Below are 10,580 nucleotides of genomic sequence, written 5' to 3'. Positions count from 1 at the left end.
TTCTGTTGCACTAACCAGCTCCTGTTTTTCCTCCTCAGACTCTATTTCCTCATTGTTACCCAATTCGCACTGCTCAGATGACATGAGGCTGGGATTTTTAGTATCACCCTGTCTCATGTCTTCCTGCATCACCATCTGGTATGCGGGCAAAGCTTTAGCTTTCATTGTGGGCAGTGACTGTTTTAGTAACCACAGAAGTGTGATTATTACACTGATTATGGCATCATTGCTGTGCACGATCTTTGTGCAGTCCTCAAAATCTTTGAGTACCGCACAAATATCAGATATGCATGCCCACTCTTCCACTGTTATGTGAAGAGGCTTCCCAGATAACCGATGGGTGTGTTTGAACTGGTATTCAATAACTGCTTCTACTGCTCACAAAGCCTTGCCAGCATATGCAGTGTGGAGTTGCCGCACACCAGTCAGTGAGCTGGCACTTTTAAGTGCTGCTGCAGCACTGCTAGAGTGGCAGCAGCTGTAGCCGACTTGTGGAAATGGGCGCTGATATGGCGTACCTTGACCGGAAGCTCCTGCAAATCTGTGTAGGTTTCCAGAAACTGCTGAATCACCAAGTTTAGCACCTGGGCCAAGCATGGTATGTGAGATAGCTTGCCATGCTTAACAGCAGCCACCATTTTACAGCCATTATCAAACATGACCATGACTGTTTGGAAGTTCAGTGGCGAGACCCACAGATCTGTCTGGTCTGCAATTCTTTTCAATAACTTTTCAGTAGAGCCCAATGCCACCTCGCTGAGGTAATGCTGCAGAGCTTCCAGCTTCTGGCCAATGTAGACTAAAGATGAGCTAAACTTTCAAGGTACGATTTGGTTCTTGAATGTTCCGATGTTCGACAAACGGTTTGACGAAATATCCCATACCCCATTGAATTCAATGGGAAGAACAACCAGATGTATGCACAACACCTTTACGGGTGACAAAAAGCTTCCAAAGCACCTCAGATTAGGGGCAGATACCATGAAAAGTGGCATCAATTGACTCACAGTAGAAATTTCTTAATGGAACAGCAGCAGTCAGCCATGGTCCATGCATGAGGGATCAGTGTATAAGCGTGCATTTCTGAGCATTTCTTGCCAGGCATTCTGAGAAGCCTGGGGGTCTGGTGGCCCTCGTTAAGAGGGGGGTACTGTCATGGTCTGCCTGTAGTTTCTGTTATGGTCCTTCTAGGGTTAATCTTATGTGGCCTCTCTTTGGTTTGGAGAGGGCTAAAGTAACCGCACTGGTGCTATGCTCATTGTCAGCGATATGTCCATTCCTGGCTGAGTAGTTGACCCTTGTATACCTGTGTATGTTGTCTGGTTCTGTACGATTGCTCTGTGTATTACCCGGTCTGTTTCCCATTTGATATTCATCTGCTGATTCTGTAGTTTCTGTGTTAGTCTTGGTTCTACCCATGGCTACATCCCTGCCTTCCCGTCTGCCTGTTCACCTGGCACTGCATTTGCTCTCTCTGGCTTCTGACTCCCGGCTTGCTTCTTATAACTCTATTCATGTTATACACCTGTTACTGCACTGCCATCTGGTCTGACCTCGGCTTTACTGACTATTCTCTCTGCTGTGTCCCTCCATCCCTGCTAGGAGTTTGGGACCTAGCTCCGCCCCTAGTCACTCCCCCAGTGATCACGTGTTGCAGGTCCTGTTCCTCCTGCAGTACAGTTTCAGCCTTGTTCACATTCCACTGCAGAAACTTCTCAGGTTTCCCCAGCACATCTTTGGACACGCGTATAGTCTCTGGTGGTGAGTCTGATACGGTGTCCATCACAGTACTGTAGCTTTTAAAAGAACTCTTTGCACTCTCTCTACATACTGCTTTCACTCTCCATACGCTCGCATTAAGCTCTCACTATGCTGTTTCTGCATGCAATGTGTGCAATATGGCAACAGCAAGGATTAAATATCTCACTATGACGGTGTAAGGCCAGCCAATCACAGTAATGCAACAGCAAAGGTGGCAACGGCATTACTGTGATTGGCAAGGAAGCTCAGCAAGTTCTTTGGCAGCAAGTAAAGCACCAAATTTGCTGGGCAGGTCACTCAAATATATCGAGGATAGCTAATTACTCGCCATTTAGGGTACTATTTGTGCGAGTAACGAATAGTGCCAAATGTATTCGTTTTTTTAGAGTTACATTTTAAAGCAGAATAAGAACCAGTTATTTTTTATGTTTTGTAGCATATTACCACTAAGTCATTGAAATACATCATTCAAGTATGAGTTTTATTAATTTCAGTTTTCTACGTGTTTTAAGCATAACACTTTATGGTAAGTTAGAAAGGAGTTGTCCACATTTACATTTTACTACTGCACAGACATCCTCTGTTTAAAAATATGAAAAGAGCCTTACTTACCAACACCTTCCCCAGCACTACTTGTCTGTTGCTCCACTGATCTTTGTAGACTTGGTTGTAGCAGTAACATCAAGGTCAGGAAATAGCAGAGAGTGTCCATCATTTTAACAGGTAACAAATAGTGTAGAATGCTGTAATGTTTCTCCTGATAAAAATTACAAAACCTAGCCTAAATAGTTTGAAAAATAAAAGCTTGAAAGACTTCTAAAAATGACATTATTGTGACCAATAAGGGATTACTTGAGAATAACTTAAAAGACTCCTTGCAAAGTGTCAAACAACTATCTAAAATAAAATTGTAAGCACACAATGAATATTTAGCAATGTATTTTTTATGAGTTTTTAAAACCTTCATTTAATGGCATAATATATTCTATATTCAGTTATCTGTGCCCAGCTCATCATTTTAAAAAAAAAAAGCAAAATGCATTTCAGACAAGTGATGGATAGTAATGGTAATGTGTTTCAGCTAATGTAGGTGCTTCAATATTATCAGCAGGCACATAAGTTGAAATTTTAAGGCTCCATTATTTTAAGCTGCAAAAATCTGTGAATATGTCATTATTATTAAAATAGTATAGTCATGCAGTTTGGAAGTAATTGGAAGGAGACCCCGAGGGCTACAAATCATGCAAAGAAGAAAATGGATGTGGCAATCATCAGTGGTATGAAAGGCATAGCCAAATATCATTTAAAGTAAAGTATTCATGCTGCATATTTTGGTATTTTAACATGCAACATCAATTCCCTGAAAACAAATATTTATCCATCATAAAAACATATTTAAAAGTACTTGAAGCAATTCATAATATTGCAAAGCAGAATAAAAACTCTGAATACAATTTATTAAACATTATGCATCTCACAAACAGAAATGCCTGCCTGTGTAATTATGATTTCTTACAATTTGAAAAGAGGCGAGAGATTACTACTGAAATCTCAAAGGGCGGTTTAATTTAAGATCTTAAATCTACATCATTGACAGTTTTAGTGGAAGAAGTTGGTGAAAGTAAAGTATGTTTGGATCTTAAATATAGCAGATGCATTGTTTGTGTAAAGAATGATGGTGTCTCAAAGGCACATAGGTAATTTATGTTTTTATGTTCCTCAAGGAGAATCCCAACTTGATTTTAATTCTGTAGGAATAGAATCTATATGTATCTGTTCTATATTATAGTAATATAAATAAATAGTTCTTGCATATCAGATATTGAAGGATAAAATACTTTAAATGTTTTAAACTTCAATTTTTTTTTAATATACAGCTCATCCATCGCAATTGCAAATACATAAACAAATGTTTACTAAATAAAGTTACAGTATTTTGTAAGATTTTTACAATACTTTTTATTAGATGGGTTTACAAAAATGAGTGTTCAATGTCTCTGTAGTGTCAGAGGAGAAAAAATTATGTTTGACATGGTGTATATTGCAATCAGCGCACAAACATTGTAAATCACACAGACTAGTTGAGTTCCATAATTACATAGGTTGACCAAGGTCTATCAAGTTCTCAAAGTTACTTTTTCAAAGGCCCATTCAGATGTTCGATCTTGGAATGCAAATGCTATCTTTGTTTCTCACAAATAGCACTCATACCCATTATATTCTGTAGGACCTGATTTGTTTCAGGATCAAGTCACCTATTCTTAAATGGTGCTGCCCATAATTGCAATGTTTCAAGGTTTTGTAGTTTGTTTGTTTACTAGTTTGGTTAATAGAAATTAGGAAATCAAGCAACATATTGAGTATTTTTTCAGGGAATTTTGATTCTCAGATCTTATTCTCTGCAAATGTAATATTCTTTATACTCTGGGGTTACTCCAGACTCCAAGGAATAAAAAATGTATTTGAAAACAAATTCATAAAATTGTTATATTCACCCTCCCCTCACCTGTCAAGCCCCTCAACTACTCACCACCATCCCTCTGGTCCTTGCAACTTCAGATCCCCTATTGCTTGCTTTGGAATCTTTCCTTCTCACATACTGTGCTGGATTTCCAAAATGTCATGGCACCTGGGAAGGTTCTGCGCAAGAGCATGAGTAATCACTGGTTTCATGGTGTGCACCACTATCTCCTGCAGGCCTGTGCAGAACCCATCTTCACACCATGACATCTCAAAGTTCAGCACAGTACGGGAGACTCAAAGGTTCCATTATGAGTGGTGGGGTATTAGAAGATGTAACAAGGATCAGACGGGTGGCGGTGAGTAGCAGAAGGGCCATAGATGTGAGTGGGTTTTAATTACAGCAGGTCCAATACCCCTCCATAGAGAGAGAGAATTTTAGTCTAGGAAGAGGTTTCACATGTACCCATTCAGATGTAGACGTCTACCAGGTACACATAAATTGGCCATTTTTATGCGCTAAACGCTCTCATTTTTCATATTTCTAGTGCAGTGGTGCAGTTCAAATTTCGTATTTCAAGTTTGTATGTTCTAGCGCTGCAGTCTGCTGCCTTGTTTATTTAACTATATACGAGTTGGCGACTCTAGGTTCAGCACCTGTTCATACTTAGTCTATGTTTGGATGTGCAGGTCAGGTTTTTGAAATGTATTCTCTAGCCTTCTGATCGTGCACTCCGCCTTCTAGCCACAGGTGTTTTAATTACAGCAGGTCCAATACCCCTCCATAGAGAGAGAGAATTTTAGTCTAGGAAGAGGTTTCACATGTACCCATTCAGATGTAGACGTTTATTCTCAGCGAGGTAAGGCAAGCGGAGGACCTGGTATAAGAGAGATGCCGTAAAGTGGCTACCAGGTACACATAAATTGGCCATTTTTATGCGCTAAACACTCTCATTTTTCATATTTCTAGTGCAGTGGTGCAGTTCAAATTTCGTATTTCAAGTTTGTATGTTCTAGCGCTTCAGTGTGCTGCCTTGTTTATTTAACTATATACGAGTTGGCGACTCTAGGTTCAGCACCTGTTCATACTTAGTCTATGTTTGGATGTGCAGGTCAGGTTTTTGAAATGTATTCTCTAGCCTTCTGATCGTGCACTCCGCCTTCTAGCCACAGGTGTTTTAATTACAGCAGGTCCAATACCCCTCCATAGAGAGAGAGAATTTTAGTCTAGGAAGAGGTTTCACATGTACCCATTCAGATGTAGACGTTTATTCTCAGCGAGGTAAGGCAAGCGGAGGACCTGGTATAAGAGAGATGCCGTAAAGTGGCTACCAGGTACACATAAATTGGCCATTTTTATGCGCTAAACGCTCTCATTTTTCATATTTCTAGTGCAGTGGTGCAGTTCAAATTTCGTATTTCAAGTTTGTATGTTCTAGCGCTTCAGTGTGCTGCCTTGTTTATTTAACTATATACGAGTTGGCGACTCTAGGTTCAGCACCTGTTCATACTTAGTCTATGTTTGGATGTGCAGGTCAGGTTTTTGAAATGTAATCTCTAGCCTTCTGATCGTGCACTCCGCCTTCTAGCCACAGGTGTTTTAATTACAGCAGGTCCAATACCCCTCCATAGAGAGAGAGAATTTTAGTCTAGGAAGAGGTTTCACATGTACCCATTCAGATATAGATGTTTATTCTCAGCGAGGTAAGGCAAGCGTAGGACCTGGTATATGAGAGATGCCGTAAAGTGGCTACCAGGTACACATAAATTGGCCATTTTTATGCGCTAAACGCTCTCATTTTTCATATTTCTAGTGCAGTGGTGCAGTTCAAATTTCGTATTTCAAGTTTGTATGTTCTAGCGCTGCAGTGTGCTGCCTTGTTTATTTAACTATATACGAGTTGGCGACTCTAGGTTCAGCACCTGTTCATACTTAGTCTATGTTTGGATGTGCAGGTCAGGTTTTTGAAATGTATTCTCTAGCCTTCTGATCGTGCACTCTGCCTTCTAGCCACAGGTGTTTTAATTACAGCAGGTCCAATACCCCTCCATAGAGAGAGAGAATTTTAGTCTAGGAAGAGGTTTCACATGTACCCATTCAGATGTAGACGTTTATTCTCAGCGAGGTAAGGCAAGCGTAGGACCTGGTATAAGAGAGATGCCGTAAAGTGGCTACCAGGTACACATAAATTGGCCATTTTTATGCGCTAAACGCTCTCATTTTTCATATTTCTAGTGCAGTGGTGCAGTTCAAATTTCGTATTTCAAGTTCGTATGTTCTAGCGCTGCAGTGTGCTGCCTTGTTTATTTAAATAGATGTGAGTGGGGACATGAATATAACTTTTTAAATTTTGTTAACATTTTAATGAACAATATGATTCAGAGAAATGGTGGTCAGTGTTAAATGTCACTTACATTCATTCTCTCAACTCTATTAATTAATAAGTTAGGTTTGAAAATAGTGATGGACAAATCTTTTGAAATTCAAATTTGCCAACTTTGCAGAATTTACAGGTGAGAAAAAGAGGAACTCTCTAACCATACAAATTTACAGGTGAAAGAGAGAGACAATAAGAGCTTACAATATATAACAGAAAGAAACTTACCCAGTGACACTTGTAATGGAAAAAGGCACTGTCAAATAAACTATGCACCACTGGGAACTGGTGATCTGTGATGGCCCAGGTACTGACCACTAGGGTTGAGCGAAATGGATCGGTCATTTTCATAAGTCGCCGACTTTTGGCAAAGTCGGGTTTCATGAAACCTGACCCGATCCCTGTGTGGGGTCGGCCACGCGGTACGCAACTTTCGCACCAAAGTCGCGTTTCGATGACGCGTTCAGCGCCATTTCTAAGCCAATGAAGGTGGACGCAGAGTGTGGGCAGCGTGATGACATAGTTCCTGGTCCCCACCATCTTAGAGAAGGGCATGGCAGTGATTGGCTTGATTTCTGCTGCGTCACAGGGGCTATAAAGGGGCGTTCCCGCCGACCGCCATCTTACTGCTGCTGATCAGAGCATAGGGAGAGGTTGCTGCCGCTTCGTCAAAAGCAGAGATAGCGTTACGCAGGGTACATTAACCCCCAAACCGCTTGTACTGTAGCGATTTCCACTGTCCAACACCACCTTTTGTTTGCAGGGACATTGGAGGGTACATTTTTTTTTCCTCAGCGCTGTAGCTCATTGGGCTGCCCTAGAAGGCTCCCTGATAGCTGCATTGCTGTTCGTACACCGCTGTGCAAATCAACTGCTTTTTTCAAAGCACAAATCCTGTTGCTCCTTCCTTTCTGCACAGCTATCTTATTTGTTTGTTCACACTTTTGACTTTTTTGTGCAGCAGTCCACTCCTTGTTATTGCTGCATGCCATACTTTGCTGAGATTACTGCAGGGAGATAGTAATTGTAGTACAGTCCCTTTTTTTTTTCGTTATATCTCTTCAAGCCACTTTCTGCCACAGAAAATATACTCTAATACCGTGGCCCAGATTTATTCACTAGTCTCCCTGAAGAAAAGAAAAAAGGGTGCAGATTAAAATTGGCAAATCTGCATCAGTGGCAGTCCTGTGTGTGGCATCTGTGTCTCATTTTCTGGCACAGAAAACATACAGTCTAACAGTGGGCCTGATTTCTTGCCAATTCTCCCATAAATAAAAAAAAAAAATAGTGGGAGATTAAGATTGGCAATTCTGCCTCAGTGCCAGTGCTGTGTGTGGCATCTGTCTCTCATTTTGTGCCACAGAAAACCTAGTGTGTAACATTGGGCCTGATTTCTTGACAATTCTCCCACAATAAAGTAAAACAAGTGGGAGATTAAGATTGGCATTTCTGCCTCAGTGCCAGTCCTGTGTGTGGCATCTGTCTCTCATTTTGTGCCACATAAAACCTAGTGTGTAACACTGGGCCAGATTTTTTGACAATTCTCCCAGAAAAAAAAATAGTGGGAGATTAAGATTGGCCATTCTGCCTCTGTGCCAGTCCTGTGTAAGACATCTGTCTCTCATTTTGTGCCACAGAAAACCTAGTGTGTAACACGGTGCCAGATTTTTTGACAATTCTCCCCCCCAAAAAATAGTGGGAGATTAAGACTGGCATTTCTGCCTCAGTGCCAGTCCTGTGTGTGCCATCTGCCTCCCATTTTGTGCCACATAAAACCTAGTGTGTAACACTGGGCCAGATTGTTTGACAATTCTCCCAGAAAAAAAATAGTGGGAGATTAGGATTGGCCATTCTGCCTCTGTGCCAGTCCTGTGTGTGGCATCTGTCTCTCATTTTGTGCCCCATAAAACCTAGTGTGTAACACGGTGCCAGATTTTTTGACAATTCTCCCCCCGCAAAAAAAAATAGTGGGAGATTAAGATTGGCATTTCTGCCTCAGTGCCAGTCCTGTGTGTGCCATCTGTCTCTCATTTTGTGCCACATAAAACCTAGTGTGTAACACTGGGCCAGATTGTTTGACAATTCTCCCAGAAAAAAAATAGTGGGAGATTAAGATTGGCCATTCTGCCTCTGTGCCAGTCCTGTGTGTGGCATCTGTCTCTCATTTTGTGCCACATAAAACCTAGTGTGTAACATGGTGCCAGATTTTTTGACAATTCTCCCAGAAGAAAAAAATAGTGGGAGATTAAGATTGGCATTTCTACCTCTGTGCCAGTCCTGTGTGTGCCATCTGTCTCTCATTTTGTGCCACATAAAACCTAGTGTTAACCGTGGGACAGATTTTTTGACAATTCTCCCCCCCTAAAAAAAATAGTGGGAGATTAAGATTGGCATTTCTGCCTCAGTGCCAGTCCTGTGTGTGCCATCTGTCTCTCATTTTGTGCCACATAAAACCTAGTGTGTAACACTGGGCCAGATTTTTTGACAATTCTCCCAGAAAAAAAAAATAGTGGGAGATTAAGATTGGCCATTCTGCCTCTGTGCCAGTCCTGTGTGTGGCATCTGTCTCTCATTTTTTGCCACATAAAACCTAGTGTGTAACATGGTGCCAGATTTTTTGACAATTCTCCAAGAAAAAAAAAATAGTGGGAGATTAAGATTGGCCATTCTGCCTCTGAGCCAGTCGTGTGTGTGGCATCTGTCTCTCATTTTGTGCCACATAAAACTTGGTGTGTAGCACGGTGCCAGATTTTTTGACAATTCTCCCCCCAAAAAAATAGTGGGAGATTAAGATTGGCATTTCTGCCTCTGTGCCAGTCCCGTGTGTGGCATCTGTCTCTCATTTTGTGCTACAGAAAATTTAGTGTGTAACACAGTGCCAGATTTTTTTACAGTTCTCACCCCCCCAAAAAAATAGTGGGAGATTAAGATTGGCATTTCTGCCTCAGTGCCAGTCCTGTGTGTGCCATCTGTCTCTCATTTTGTGCCACATAAAACCTAGTGTGTAACACTGGGCCAGATTTTTTCACAATTCTCCCAGTAAAAAAAAATAGTGGGAGATTAAGATTGGCCATTCTGCCTCTGTGCCAGTCCTGTGTGTGGCATCTGTCTCTCATTTTTTGCCACATAAAACCTAGTGTGTAACATGGTGCCAGATTTTTTGACAATTCTCCCAGAAAAAAAAAATAGTGGGAGATTAAGATTGGCATTTCTGCCTCTGTGCCAGTCCTGTGTGTGCCATCTGTCTCTCATTTTGTGCCACATAAAACCTAGTGTGTAACACTGGGCCAGATTTTTAGACAATTCTCCCAGAAAAAATAAATAGTGGGAGATTGATTGGCATTTCTGCCTCAGTGCCAGTCCTGTGTGTGGCATCTGTCTCTCATTTTGTGCCACATAAAACCTAATGTCTAACACGGTGCCAGATATTTGTCAATTCTCCCACAATAAAGTAAAACAAGTGGGAGAGTAAGATTGGCCATTCTGCCTCTGTGCCAGTCCTGTGTGTGGCATCTGTCTCTCATTTTGTGCCACAGAAAAACTAGTGTGTAACACTGGGCCTGATTTCTTGACAATTCTCCCAGGAAAAAAAAACTAGTGGGAGATTAAGATTGGCAATTCTGCCTCAGTGCCAGTCCTGTGTGTGGCATCTGTCTTTCATTTTATGCCACAGAACATATACTGTATAAGAGTGGGCCACATTTCTTCAATATTCTCCCTGAAAAAATAAAAAGGGGGATATTTTTATTGGTAGTGTGTGCATCTGCGTCAGTCCTGTTAGTGGCATATCTATATGTCTGTCACTGAAGCTGTGTACTGTTATACATTGGGCCTGATTTTCCCTGCAGTCTCACCCACCAATAAAGGGATATATAAATCCAACAAAAGTTTGATTTCACCTTGTAACTGGTTGTACAGTAACAAATACCTTTAGTTTGGTTACGTTTTTCAAACAATGAGGAAGTCTGGTGGAAGAGGTCG

The sequence above is a fragment of the Ranitomeya imitator genome, chromosome 1, assembly GCF_032444005.1.
Source record: "Ranitomeya imitator isolate aRanImi1 chromosome 1, aRanImi1.pri, whole genome shotgun sequence".
In the NCBI taxonomy this organism is placed as follows: Eukaryota; Metazoa; Chordata; class Amphibia; order Anura; family Dendrobatidae; genus Ranitomeya; species Ranitomeya imitator.
This window is presented reverse-complemented; position numbering follows the sequence as displayed.